The sequence below is a fragment of the Callospermophilus lateralis genome, chromosome 16, assembly GCF_048772815.1.
Source record: "Callospermophilus lateralis isolate mCalLat2 chromosome 16, mCalLat2.hap1, whole genome shotgun sequence".
NCBI classification, from domain to species: domain Eukaryota; kingdom Metazoa; phylum Chordata; class Mammalia; order Rodentia; family Sciuridae; genus Callospermophilus; species Callospermophilus lateralis.
This window is the reverse complement of record NC_135320.1, coordinates 44584496-44600447: the sequence shown is the minus strand read 5'-3', so window position 1 is coordinate 44600447 and position 15952 is coordinate 44584496.

Here is a 15952-nt window from a genome sequence, read left to right as displayed (position 1 = left end):
GCACATGTGAGTATGTGTTCCATGTACTTCACAGAGGAAGCGTCTGCAGCAGCTTCTCTTCCCCCATTTACTGACAAACCTTCAGGATCTTAATCACTTAACATTGAATTGAGTTCTGTAAAGCTTGGTCCATTTCTCTCTCAAGTGCTTAGCCTTGTGGGAAAGCAATATTCAATTCCTGTTTGCTTTATTAACCAGAGTCACACTTCTAACATGACTGAAAATTGCTTCTACAGAACCTTTAATTTTATGTTTCTCTAGGAAACATTTCACTTGGTAACTGTATCTGAATGGTAGGGGTATTTTGTGATTTTTGTAGCAGAATATTCCTAACTATGTAACTGTGGCTATGTGTCTATTCTTAAAGGTTGTGTAGTGTTTATTGTGACTTTCTGTCAATTTAAAGAGCTCCCAGGAGTCATTAGCTTTATAGTTTTAGAGGATCGATTATTCTTCTAAGGAATAAAGATGTTCCTTGGAGAGGTATGGTGCTTGTTACTCTGGATATAAAAGTTTTCTGGATGTGGTGAGCTTTTCAAAACATAGTGAGGGAGCAAAGGAGATCAAGGCTGGTGCCTGTGCACCACCCTCTGGATGTCTGCCATGCCGCTAAGGCAGGCCGAGGCCTGGCTGAACTCTGAGCTGATATCAGGGAGTTATCCTTGACCACACTCAAATAGTCCCAGAGAGTATCCTTAGAAGCAGGGTTTTGAAGGGACTCCTCAGAGCAAACCCAGAATGCAATCCATTATAAAAAAAATCAAAAGTCAAGTCAAAATCCTTTTCTAACTCTATCAGTACCATTTAAAAAAATTTTTTATTACAGAGAATTTTAGATAAATAGAAAAGGAAACATTTCTATAATGAACTTTCATGTATCCATCATTCAGCTTCAATAATTATTTACTGTGTTGGCAGCGTTTTGTTGCTGTGATCAGAATGCCTAAAATAACAACTTAGAGGATGAAAAGGTTATTTGGGGCTTGCAGTTTCAGAGATTCAGTTCATTTATGGTCATCTGACTCAGTTGCTCTGGATCTGAGGAAAGGCAGAACGCCATGGTGGAAGGGTGTGGTAGAGAAAAACTGTTCAGCTTGTGACAGCCAGGGACAAGATATAGTCCAAGACCATGTGACCTGCCTCCTCTAGCTATGCCCACCTGCCTACATGTACAATCCTGTGATCCATTCAAATTATTAGTCCATCAAATGGATTAATCCATTGGTGAGGTCATAGCTTTTTATAATCCCATATTTTCATTTCTAAATGTTGCTGCATTGCTTACACATTAGCTTTTTCGGGGACAATCTACATCACTTATGGCCAAACTTGATTGAACTGTATCATGGATAAGCAAGTTTTTCCTGTATGATATCAAATAGTAAATATTTTAGGCACTGTGAACCATATAGTCTTGTCAAAACTACTCAACTCTGCATTGTAATAGGGAAACTGCTATAGTACACACATAAATGAACGGGTATATTGTTTTCTAGTAAAACTTTATTTACAAAAACAGGGTGGCCAGATTTGACCTCAAGGTCATAATTTATCAATCCCTGATCTGTAAATTTGCTTATTTTCTCCCAGTCTCGGTTATTTTCAAGTAAATCCTTAGTACATTATTTTGTCTATAAATATTTCAGTATCTCTAAAAGGCAAATATCCTTTTATATTGTAATCACAATTCTATAAGAATAATTTTAAAATTTCCCTTAATATAATAAAAATCCAGTCAATGTTCAACTTTTTTTTTGATTGCCCCATAATATTTGTTTATTTATTTATTTGCAGTTGGTTTGTTTGAATGAAGAGACACTACAAATGGTTCATATAACTCCTCATTTTCTTTTAGGTACCCTCTCCCTCCCCCACCACTTCTGCCTTCTGAAAAACTGGGTCATATATCCTATAGAGTTTTCCACAGTTTAAAATTAGCTGATTGTATCTTGTGTCATTTAATTGTTGGGCTGTCCCCTGTAATTCTTATATATTGATATTTAGATGTGGAGACTAGATCACTTTTATGTTAGAATTTTTTTTTCCAAGAACACTCACAGCAGTACTGAATTCTGTATCAAATGCAGGGAACACCTGTCTCTCACCTCTTTTTTTTTTTTTTGTAAAAGCAGCCATTTATGATCCTCACCTGGATCCATGATTTCATTAGGAACAACAAAATAATTATATTTTATTATTCCTCCTTCCTTTATTGGCTACAGTACTTCTATAAGAAGAAAAATTTCAACATCAACTAGTATTTACCTTTGTTACCAGTGTGTGTAGGCAAACAGGATAGATATGTAACCTTCTCCATTTATTTACCAGTTTTCATATAATGGGCTCTTTACCATCCTCCAAAAGGGACTAATGTTTTTTTTATAAATAAAAACATTAAATTATATATTTAAACACAGTTCACATGTTTGCTTGTTTATTTATTTTTTTATTTTTCAATACAGGGGATTAAATCTAGGGGTACTTTGCCATTGACCTACATCCCTTGTCCTTTTTATTTTTAATTCTGAGACAGGGTCTTGTTAACCTGTGAGGTTGACCTGTTTTATGATCCTCCTGCTTTGGCCTCTGGGGTAGGTGGGATTAAAGGCATGTGCCACTACACCCAGCTGACCTGTTCTTTTGATATAACTCTAATACTCTTTGATAGCTTTCTTGATCTAGAACAACAGGATGTTCCCTGCTCGTTCTGTATAATCTAGATCTAGAACCAGCTATTTCTCTGAGAAGCTCTGTTTGAACACTTCAGTTCTTCCTCCCTCCCCCAGTTCTACTGAGATATAGTTGACAAAATTTGAATTTTGACATATGTATGCATTGTGAAATGTTACTACAAATCAGTTAACTAACCTATCCATCACCTTTTAAGAGCAATGTAGATGTGTGTGGTGAGGACATTTAAGATCAACTCTCTCAACTAATTTCAAGTATATATTTTTATAAACTATAGTCACCATGCTGTACATTAGAGTCCTAAAACTGATTCATCTTAAAACTAAAAGTGTATTCCTTTTGACCAACATCTCCCCATTCCCCACCTTACCCTGGCAGCTATCATTTTAATTCTGTTTCTAAGATGTCAACTCTTCAGATCCACTTAAGTGAAATCAAATGGTGTCTGTCTTCCTATTCCCACAACTGTGTGTATACATATGTATATATATATATATATATATATATATATATATATATATATATATATATATATATACGTGTGTGTGTGTGTGTGTGAACACACACACACAGAGGAAATGAAATCAGTATCCCAAAAAGATTTTTCTATACTTTCACATTCATTGCACCATTATTCACAATACACAAGACATGGACCAACCCACGTATGTATCAACAGGTGATCAGAATAAAGAATTGTGTGAGTGTGAAATATCATTCAGTCATAAAAAGAAGAAAATCTATGTTGTAACAACATGGATAAACCTGAAGATCACTGCAGCTCTTAATTCATTTAATTCATGGTCAGAAAAAGGTGAAGACCCTGTAGTGGAGGGTGCTACTCCCTAGAGGCTGAGGTCACCACCAGGGTGGCAGATTTCCAGGGGCAGATGCATGTGTGGTTACCTTTCCTTAATTTTCCATCCTCTACCTAAGATTTTTTAATGACAATATATCAAAACAAAACAAACTTCCCATGTCAGTTTAAGAAAAACATGCTGAAAAAAAAATTAAAATGTAAAGCCCCGTGAACTCCTGTGTATGTCCTTCAGGAATCCTGACTTGATTAAAGTGGATTACAATGACAAAAACCAGAAAGCATGTGACTGTCTTCACTACAGGAGCACTGCAGGCAAATCCAGATTGCTCCCTTGACAGCGATTCAGAACAGCTCTGGCATTGCTAAGGCTGAGCACACTCCTGGTTTAGCTTGCTTCTTACAAACAGGAAAATTTGTGAACTTTTATCAGAGTCACTGACTTTCTGGGCCACTTCATACAGAAAGATCCTTTATGTCTGAGGTTAGGAGTAGAATCATTCATACTCTATCGGTTTGGAATAATTTGAAATTTTAAGGATGTTTTAATATTTTAATCTTTTCTTTCTCCTGAAGAAAAGACTAAAAGAATTTCAGATGTTGGTCAGCCATTAAAACTTGCCTATCAATGATGTGTAATGTGGTATGTGCCCTAAGATTGTACCTTTTATACTTTAACAATATGATATTTTGCTTTTATATATTAATTAAACCTGGTCCTATTTTAGTGCATCTTTTCTTTCATAACATCTTATTGTTCTTCAGTGACTCTATTTCATTTCTTATTATAAAATCTGTTCTGTGGCAAGAATTTTTAATCTAATAAGGGAAAAATCAGTCATCACTCAGCAATAAGATAAAATATTTACATCGGTATAACTACAAAACAAAGCTGAAAACTTTAAAATTATGGAATGGCTGTTAATTTCAAATTCTTAAGGGAATTTATTAGTATTTTAATCCAAACTCTATATGCTAGCTTTCAGGAGAAATGAATGAGGAAGATAATCATTTTCCCCTATATTTTATCTTATTTTGTTCTGTTATTTTCTTCTCACCAGAGCAATTTATATGTTTTGCAAAAATTGAGCCATTAAAGAAATAAATGTGATAAAAGTCACTCTAATATTTTTCTGAAAAGATACTCTACCAAAACAGTTTGGGTGGACATTGAAAAAGGGCACTGAATCACCAAAATGTTTTTGCTCTGGGTTCCAGAATTAATTTTTCCAAGGGTCATTTTGGTCTTGAGCCACAAGGGGTCACCATAACATTATAGCAAGCATGTCTTTTCATTGGGCTCAGGAACCAATAAATTTTTAATTTGAAAGGTGTTACACTGAAGTTTTAACAAAGTGACCTTCAGTTTGTCTTAAAACAGTCTCTAGGCATCTCACAAGTGTCAAGGAATCCTGCTCCCTCTGTCTTTTACTCCTTGCCCCAGACTACCAATGTCTCCATTACTGGGTCCAAGCCCTCCCCGTTTCCTCCTAAGAGGCATGGAACTACCTTCTCATTGGTTATTCCACAAGCCGGTTTCATTTACTCTCTCTGTTACAGTGATATATCTTGTTTAGGATCCCTGAGATATTTTCTGTGGGGGAAGAGAGCTGCATGGACAAATTGGTGTGAGAAATGCATTTGAATGTGTATTCCATCTTAGACAGTTAATGTGCATGTTAACATAGTAAAGTCTCTTGAGAAATCCTTCAGTAATTAAAACTCTTAACTCTAACCCAGCATTTCCAAATAATTGATTGGGCAATAGGTCTTTTTATTTAGGTAACTAGAACCTTTAAAATGTAAAGAAGTAGTATTCTTTGGAACATCCTTTGGGAGTTCTGATTTATAACATCAATTTTTTATGAAGTGTCATAAGACTCTTATTATTTTATAAATATTCAATTAATTTTCACTTGGAGAAATTATATTTTAAAGTTTACACATATTTTAAAATTTAATAGTCTAAAATGTTTTTTTCTTCCCGCCAAGTAGTTTCCATTAAAAAAAAAAAATTTTTTTTTTTTTCCTTTTCAAACTTTGATGGCAGTGTTCCCAGGACCTGTCTTGCTAGAGTAGTATCTTGTATGGTAATTACATGAAACTAATGATGGAAAATTCACCAATGGGAATAATAAATACCATTATTATGCTGAGAATAGTATTTCTAGGAGAAAATATGAACTAAGAAAAATGAATTATATGTAGAAAGGTCATTATTTTATATTATAAGGCTAGAAAAATGTCACAGATGAAAGATTTGTAACCAGAAAAGGTTTTATACTAATAAGTCTTAAAAATCTTAGTGTAGAAAAGAACCTCAGAGGTCATTTGATATAGTATCATACCAACTGTGCAAATAGGAAGGAATGCTTGACTTTCTGAGTCAGATCATTACATTTTCGGCTATTTCCAAGTATTAGAAATATCTGTTTCTTAGCAAAGTATAACATGTTCTCTGGAATTCTAATCCTCTAGTTCTATTCCTATTAGATATAGTTTGTTTTCAAAGATCTGGTTGGCCAAAGTCTCTTTAAAATCACTATAAAAAGACTTTAAAATTTAACCTCACATTTGAGACTTTTCTTAACTATTCACATATCTGTTGCTCTATGTCTAAGAAGCTAGTCAAAATTAAGATAATAAAAATTGTTGTTTTGTCAACTATGAGGAAATATTGATTGACAAATCTGGCTATTTGAACTATTGAAAATTAATATAAGAAGAACAATTTTGATGAAGTCAGCCACAAATTGGCAGAAGTATATTCATAACTAGAAGTTATAATGTTGTTATTTAGTATTATAACAGGCCAACATATGGGAGTAATTTCTTCTTCTCTTAAAATATATAGGTGTAACTTAAAAGTATTGATCCATTATTTTTCCTTTTTTTTTGTATTATTATATTAATGGCCTTTTTATATTAGCAAAATCCCACAAAATTTTTGTTGTCTGTGTATATTTTCTAGTTGTTATTACTTGTATTGATTATAAGGAAAATAAATATATGGTCAAGAGGGAAAGGGGTAATAAAACAATGATCACTCCAGAGGTCCAAAGCTGATGCACCCTTGCTGAAGGTTGTACATAGGGTATCTTCCAGCAGAACTTCCAGAGGTAGGAAAAAGTGCTTTGGTCTTGATGGGAATGGTAGTGGCACAGTCCATTGATCACCACACAGTGGAACTAAATATTCAATAATGAATAAAATTTTTTTTCAACTTTTCAAAATTTGTGCATTGCAGTTGTACATAAAGATGAGATTTGTTGTTACATATTCATACATGCACACAATGTAACAATATAATTTGACCCAAATCATTCCCTAGTACTACCCTCCCTTACTTCATCCTACCCCTTGATTCATTTCCTCTATTGATCTCCCTTTGATTTTCATGAGACACCACCCCCCACTTTCTTTTCCTTTTTCTTCCATACATGAGAGAAAACAGAACCCTTGACCTTCTGAGCTTGGCTTATTTCCATTAACATAATGGTCTCAAGTTCCATCCATTTTGCTGCAAATGACATAATTTTGTTTTTCTTTGAGGCCGAACTTTGAAACTCCGTTGTGTGATATATATATATATCACATTTTCTTTATCCACTCATCTGTTGATGAACACCTAGGCTGGATCCTGGATCCATAGTTTGGCTATTGTGAATTGTGCTGCTATGAATGAATGTTTAACTAAATATAGAATGATGGAATGCTGGTTAGCCATTTAAAACCATCTCAGATAAATTTTTGTCATGGGAAAATAAAATAATGCTAGTTGGACAACATGCTACATTATATTATATATACACAATGATATCTTCAGTAACATAAATATGGACTAGAATGGCATTCACATGTTTATAAACTAAAGTTATTTTTGCTAATGGCTAGTTTTCCTTTTGCATTTTTAATAATATTGCATTGAACATGTATTAACGCTAAAATTGGAAAAACACCAGTCAGGTATGGTAGCAAGCATCTGTAATTCTAGTGACTTGGGAGGCTGAGGCAAGAGGATTGCAAGTTTGAGGCCAGCCTTAGCAACTTAGCCTAACCCTTTCTTAGAATAAAATTTTAAAAAGACTGTGGATGTAGCTCAGTGGCAGAATGTTTCTGGGTTCAATCCCAGTACCAATAAAATAAAATAAAAATAAAACAAAATTGGGAAAAACAAATGTAAACTAAACAAAAGAGTTGGTAAAACAATTTCTCTGCAGTAATAAGTACACAATGTTTTCTGCCTGTCTAAGCCTTTTAGAGCCTGGTAGATGTAAAGTGGCCTTACCCCTTCTCTCTCTCTCTCCCCAGCCCCCCTTTGTTTCTCTCTCACTTGCACTCATAGCTCTCACTCTCCACTCTTTAACCTGGTGGTTGCCTCATATCCTGATTTTCCTGAAAGTGAAGCACTTGGGTCCTATGAGTTTACTGTTTAGGCAGCTAACTTTGCCACATTGTAAGTAATAGCAGTAAATATGACTATAAATCTCTGCATTCATCTTGGATTTAAATTTTAAATTTGAGTATCTAAAAACCATGTTTTCAAATTGTGGTTTGTAGACAAGCCCAATAAATCTGAAATTTGGGGAATAACATTCTAGAATTTGCATTTTAAACTAGCTCCCCAGTTACTTTATACACGTTAAAGTGCGAGAACTATTGATAATGGCTGAGATCAAAGGTAAGAAAAATGAGAACACACATATCAAATTCCTGCTGCATGCTTTTAAACTCTGGATTTTGTGTTTCTGACTCCTTGTTTGAGCTATTTTCCTGACAGATGATTAGTGAACACTTTTAAAGCCACACACACAAAAATAGGTAAAATAAGTGACGCAATTTTAATAACCTGAGAGCTTATTTTTCCCCCAGAAATTTCCTACTTCATTAAAGTACCTCACATGTATTTGAGAATTGAAGTAAATAAACCAAGAAGCGATGTCTTTAAAAAAAATAGCATTTCAGAAGGAGCACTTTAAGTAATGGAAGGATTAAAATCTGGATTTAAACATTCTCTGGTATTCCTGAAGTCAAATGACGCTTGACAATTTTGAACACCAGAGGAGCTGATAAAAGACTGAAGAGAATTAGGTCTTGAAGTCTTTCACAGTAGGCTTCAACTGGGCTATGGTCTTCTCTTGGGTAGGAGGGCTGTGTCCTACATTCAGAAACTAATGTTTGGAAGAAAACCGTGACCTCCAATTTCAACCTACAGCAGGTTTCTTCAAAATGTTGCAGAAAGAAAAATTGGCCATAGACTAACAGTAGGGAAGGAAAGGATTGGCAAGGGTGCAATTGATAGTTCTAAGAAGAAAAAGCAATTTCTTTGGAGGAAATATTTGTGGGAGAATTATAGATACATGAGAAGTATATTGTATAGATTGTGCAAATGTGTAGGAAACAAGTCAAATGACATGCAAGGGTCTTTTTTTCTCTGATAAGTTTTAAAAGCTTTGTTTATGTTAAATGTTTCATTAGGAAAGTATAGGGCATATTTCAATAAATAGTTAAGAAATGTTGGTTTCTTTAAAGTTAGAAATCAATTCTGAAATGTTTATGAAAATTATGCAAAATTCCTTGAATGAAAGTGAAGAGGTGATTTTGGTTATAATACTCATTTGAAAATAATTTGTCTAGGTATTCAGATGTTGCTGTGTTTATAATAATGACATTAGACATAATGATATATATGACAGTCAGGAGAACTTGTTTTTGCAAATCTCTGCCCATGGAGCAAACAATCAATTGGACGTCTCAGTACCTGAGTTTTGAAATCTGTCCTGGAGTTGGCCTGTTTTAGTCAGCGTTTTTGCCACGGTGGCTAAAAGACCTGACCAGAACAATTTTGGAGGAGGAAAAGTTTATTTGGGAGCTCACAGTTTCAGAAGACTCAATCCATTGTCAGCAGACTCCATTCCTTGGGGCTCAAGATGAGGCTGAACATGAATGGCAGAACAGTGTGGCACAGCGAAGCAGCTCACATGATGATCAGAAAGCAGAGAAAGAGAGAGAGAGAGAGAGAGAGAGAGAGAGAGAGATATCTCCCTTTGTTTATAATACTCATTTGAAAATAATTTTGACTCTTCCATCAAATACAAATATATACCCCAAAGCCATGCTGCCAAGACCCCACCTTCTCCAACCACACTCCACCTGCCTTCAATCACCACCCATTTAATCCCATCAGACGATTAATTCACTGATTGGGTTAAGGCTTTCATAACCCCATCATTTCTCCTCTAAACCTTTTTACATTGTCTTACAGTGAGCTTTTTCAGGGACACCTCACATCCAAACCATAACCCACCAAAACCACACTTCCTTTGAGCAGCTCTTCACCAGATGAATGAATGTGGCGGGGATGCTAAAGCAGAAGTGCTCCTGACAAACAGGGGGTCCTATCTCACCTGACTTTAGCCTAAGGACTTTCTCTGACCTTCTGGATGGTGCTGTAGGACACTCTGTCCCAGTCCTCTTCAGTAGTTCTCCTAGCCCTTTCCCATCTCTCTCCCTATTTTCAGTGACATGAGCATTTCAACTAATAGAATCTGTGCACATGAGTCCTATATAGGTTCTTGGAGGACCTGGAATAACACAAGTTCTCTTTGTTAGCTTCTTCCCTCAGAACTGTATTCGGATGGGAGGTTACACAGTTGAATTTGAAGTGCAAGAACAGAAAAGTACTTTTATTTTTTCATTAAAAAAAGAATATTGTTATGGTTAAGATATGTGGTGTCCCACAAGACCTCACATGTGAGACAATGCAAGAAGGTTTAGAGGTAAAATTATTGGGTTATGAGAGCATTAATTCAATCACTGAATTCATCCCTGATAGGGATTAACCGTGTGATCACTGAGAGTAGGTAGGGTGTGGCTGAAGGAGGTGGGTCTTTTGGGGCATGTTTTTGAGGTTTGTATTTTGTCATGGTGAGGGGTGTTTTCTCCCTCTGCCTCCTGGTGAGATGTTCTGAGCCACTTTCCTCCACCATACCCTTCTGTCACAATATTCTGCCTCAATTTCAGCCCCAAGGAATGGAACCAGACTTGTTTTGGATTGAGACCTCTGAAACCATGAGCCCCCAAATAAACTTTTCCTTCCCTAATTGTTCCTGTCAGCTTTTTTGGTTGCAACAATGAAAAACCGACTAAAACAAATATGGAGCTAGAGTCTAGACTGCAGTGGTGGAAAGTTTAAAAATGTCCTACCATGCTGAGACACTCGTATTTATTTTTGTATTTCCAGTCTCCTCTCTTTCTTAGATGAGTTGATCCTCTTTTCATTTTCATTTCTTAATCTCCTAGCAACTGCATACTTGCCTTGCAAGATGTTTACTTGAAATCACATGGGTTAGTAGTTATCATAGTCCTTTAAATGTTTTATAAAGTGGAGGGGAAATCTCTAAAGAAATGCAAGACAAGGAATATAAAGGCAACATCAAAGAATCTGATCACAGAGGTATAGATACAAATGTTTTAAAATATGTAAACATAGAGATACAACATAAATTCTTATTGATCTTGTCTGATAATACTTTTAATCTCATAAAGTTACAGACTGAATTAATACAGTTTAGGGATCCTCTATTGTTTTCAACACATTTTTTGGTTCTGGGGGTTGAACTCAGGGGCGCTCAACCACTGAGCCACATCCCCAGCCCATTTTCATATTTTATTTAGAGACAGGGTCTCACTGAGTTGCTTAGGGCCTCACTAAGTTGCTGCAGCTGGCTTTGAACTCATGATCTCCTGCATCAGTCTCCTAAACGGATGGGATTACAGGCATGTGCCACTATGCCCAGTTTTGTTTTTCAACACTTGGCTGGACTCAAAGGCCAGGTTCTCAAGAGCTTGCTACCTTGTTATGAGTTAGAGTTGTCCACGTGAAAGAAAAAGTCAAGGAAGCCCAGCTTAAAAGAGATTTGAACATTCAAAATCAATTACCCTGTGCCTGAATATTTTTTTCCTCAGCCAGGGATGACATGATTTTGCTTGAACAGCTCTAGAAATAGAGAGCCTGAAACTTTTTAAGTATGCGACCCTCCCTAGATTTATCTTTGACTCTTAAAATTCCTCTTTATAATGGAATTACACTTTTCAGTCCTAGTCCTATTCTTGGTGAAGCCAACCTCCATGATGGCTCCCCTGAACTCTCACCTTCTTGTGGTCACACCCCTGTGCAGTTCCCTACCACTTCATACCAGAACTCTCCATGTGACCAGTTTATAGGACAAAAGTGATGGTATGCTACTTCTGAGGCAAAGGTACAAAAGATGGAAATGCTGATGTTCTATGCTCTCCTGCTGGTTCTGTCCTGCAAGCTCCTGTGCCTTAATAGCTGTGGGGAACCAGCTTCTTTTGCCGTGCTGAAAGAACACTCAGGCAGCCTGTGGAGAAGCCCACATGGGGAGGTATGGAGGCCATCTGTCAACAGCCAGCAGGAGCTGAGGCCTGCTAACACCACATGCTTGAGTCTGGAAGGAGATTCCATTTCAGTCCAGGCTAGGGTAAATGCAGCCTCCTCAGACAGTTTGGCTGCAACCGACCTCCTGAGATACTGAGTCAGATGCACCCTCTTACATCCTTGATCTTTAGAAAATGAGAGAAAATAAATATTTGTTGTTTTAAAGCTTTTAAATTTGGGGAGAAGCTTGTTATGCAGCAGTAGATAACTAATACAACATTATAAAGCCATCAGTTATATAAGGTAATACTTATTGAGCATTTATAATATCTCAGGTGCTATTCTAGGTGTTTCACACAAGTCAAGTTATTCATAAGAACTCTATGACAAGGGCTGGGTGCAGTGGTGCATGCCTATAATCCCCAAGGCTTGGGAGGCTGAGGCAGGAGGATTGTGAGTTCAAAGCCAGCCTTAGCAACTCAGCAAGACCCTCTCTCTCTAAAGAAAATATAAAAAAGAGCTGGGTATGTGGCTCAGTGCTTATGTGCCTCTGGAATTCTATCCCCAGTACCAAAACAAAACAAAACTCGATGACATTTATGTTATTATATTTTCAGTTTTACAGATAACAAAACTGGGGAGACAAAGAGGCTAAGAAAGTTCCATAAGGTTAGAAAGCTGTTAAGTGTTGTTATCAGTGCTTGATCCTGGCAAGTCTGCTTTTAAATCCAAGTTCCTAGGAGGTTATTAGCAAGGTGGGGGCCAAGGCTAGTCATCTCAGTGCTCTGCTAGGGTTGAGGATCTATTCCCAAGTTGATTCACAGGGTCATCAACATACCTCACTTCCCGGCTGGAAGTCTTCATTCCTCACTGTAGGAATTTATTTCATTAGTGTTTTAAAAATGAAATCATGCAATATAGATTTTTCTTTTTTCACCCTGCAACATATTGTGAATATTTTTCTATGTGACTAAACATATTTCTAACTATCATATTTTTAAAGGTTTTAGATGCACATTGCCAACTTGAAAAGGCAAAGATCCTTGAAGCAAATCAACTAAAATATAGTAAAATGCTCTCTCACTTTATCTTTCTAAATTTATGCCCTAAAACTGGGAAACTTCATTTACCACCATGACTGGTGGTGTCTTTAAGTCGGTTCTATATAAAGTAAAATTTGTGTTTTTACTTAATAGCAGGGATTTTTTAACCTGTAATTTATTACTATTTACTAATATTTATGTTTTTTGTAGTTATAAGACAAGTAACTTGTAGAACTTGAAACTGCTCAAAAGCTAATTTTGTTTCCTTTCCTCCCCTCCTCTTCCCCCTCTTCCTTCTCAGCTGCAGTCTCAACCCCAAATTCTCTTTCTTTAGTGCTAAATGTAAATATATGCAAATTAGCATGAGTTATTCACTAGCGTAGTAAAGGAAAAATATTTTCAGGAACTGAAAAAGCATGACTGACTTGTCTGAATTACTAGGGTCCTATAATTGTGAAGTGCTGTCATAGTGAGTAAGAGGCAGGCAAGTGTAGCAAGACAGCTCCTATCTCTGGGTTTCACACAAAGACCTCCTATTTGGAGGCTTATTATTATTTATTCATGGGAAGACTCTGAGAGTGCTTTGCATTGTGAGTTCCACACATCATGGGGTATGTGAAATGGGCTTACAAGAGCCCCATGCCAGTTGTCATTACAAACACAAATCCCACACCGTGGGGAAAGGAAGTCAGTAAACTGAACACCTTTAAACTGATGTTTAAGGAAGGAGATCACTTTAGAGAAAATTAATCCCAGCAGGGGGCTCTAAAGAGAGCTAAAATTTGAAAAACAACAACAAAATCACAGCTATTCAAAGAAGAACTAATTCTAAATGAAGTGAATTTCTCATGTTGCCTGTTAAAACTGTCTTTTGGTTAAATCTTTTTTAGTTTTAGGAAGTAGGAGGGTATTGCATTGTAGATCTTTTGAATATATCACTCCCTGGGATACCGCCTAATTACTTGTTTTGCTCTCTTTATTTCACTGAAGTACACTAAAAGACTGAGAGTAGAATATGAATTATTTATATATTTTTCCATGTTTTCTACCAATATTGTTGATGTAAGAGAAAAATGAGTTTTCCCTGATAGACTGTCTTTAATGAGGTTTTAATTTAGCACAATTTCTTATGTCCTTTTAGTGGAATACTCTTTAAGGGCTGGTTTATAACTTGTGGAGCATATCTTTCACAAATTAAGTTACTTAATTAAATCAATGCGTGAAGTACAAGCCAGAGAGTTGTTCTAGGAAGTTTTTAGGGTTCGAAATCTCCATTGTTCAAGACATAGCCTAGGATTTAACTCTACGTGCTTTCTAACTCTGCTTTTAGAAATGGGGTATAGGATGGAAGGAACCTGTCACTGAACGGAGCCTGTGTCCCATCCGTGAGTGTCACCCTTGACTATCTTATAGGAAGTTTAAGTTTTGTCTCTAGGCCAGAATTATTTTATCAATAACACTTCTAGTTAATGGTGCTTCACAAAAGAGAACAATCAGTGGTTCCATCAATGTTTTCATTTTTTAAAAGGGTTTAAAATCAGTGACTGTATTAGCCAATTTTCAAGAACCATGTCAGGATTAGGGGGAGATCCTTCACAAAGTTTCCTAGCGATGTGGGTCGGACATGAGAGGATTTGTAGCCGATGATGAAGTAGCACATTACTGGGAGAAACCCCCCACACAGAAGGAATGTCTGCCCCATGGAATTAGGTTTAGAATTAACAGGGGATATTTGTTAGACCATCCTCTTTGTTAGACCATACCTACCAAACAATCCTTATTCCCGGGGTCCCTGAGGCACAGATACCATTCTTTAAATGGCACCTTGATATTCCTTCTTTCCTTTTCCTTCTCTTTTCCATTCAGCTTATATAGCCTATTCTGCAAATTAGTTCAAAAGCTTGAGACCAAAAGCACCAGTTATTCATCTTCTTTCTCTTCTGCTTCCTCTTCTTATTTCTGTTGCAGCAACAGGGCTTGAACCCAGGGCCTTGTGCAAGCAGGCAAGCACTCTTCCACTGAGCTAGCTTTGAATCAACCTCTCTGTCTCCTGGCATCTGGAAAATTCTGAGGGCTATTTACTAAGAAAAGTCCTTTATTTGGTTCATTTGCAGGATGGGCTTATTTTCTCTCAGCTATACCTGAGCCATATGTTGAATTTTCCTTCAAAATGCAGTTCTTTCAGGAACTTGTGGCTAATTGACCCATGATAGACATGTCCTATTAAACCAAACTAAAAATTAATTCAACTAGAAAAGAAATGACACAATTTAAAGAGCAGAGGATCAGAAGTTGGGAGACTTGACCTTGATCTTGGGTTCTGCAACTTGCCGGGAAGGTGAACTTGATTTGTTTGACCTCAACTGAATTCCACTTCCAACATCATTCACACACACACACACACACACACACACACACACATACACATATGTAAAAAATTGTATATACCATATATAATTTATTAATATGTATTCAATATAGTGATAAAATCAATGTATAAAATAATACTTATGAGACGAATATGAATAAACATATTGTATATATTGCATATATGCACTCTCACATAGTACATGTATATAGATAAATGAATGAATGAAATGTGTGAAAATGTGATTATAATATATTTTTAATATAATATATTATATACATTTATTATATAATATATTTTAAATATGTAATTTAAAAAACATTTTAGTTTTGCATTTGCTTAGGATATTCATCTGGGTTCTAGATATCTACTATTCTTCTGCCTCAGAAGGATTACCCAGAGGGTCAAGGTCATGTCTCTTACAGTTGTAAGAGGGCTAGTACAGTGCCAGACACAGACCAGCCTCCACTATCTAATTGATGTAATAGAGTTTTTTTGTTGTTGTTGTTTGTTTGTTTTTGTTTGTTTGTTTTTGAAGGTGGGAGATATTGGGGATTGAATCTTAGGAGCATTCTACTACTGAGTGACATCTCTAGCTTATTTATTTCTTAATTATTTTTTGAGACAGAGTT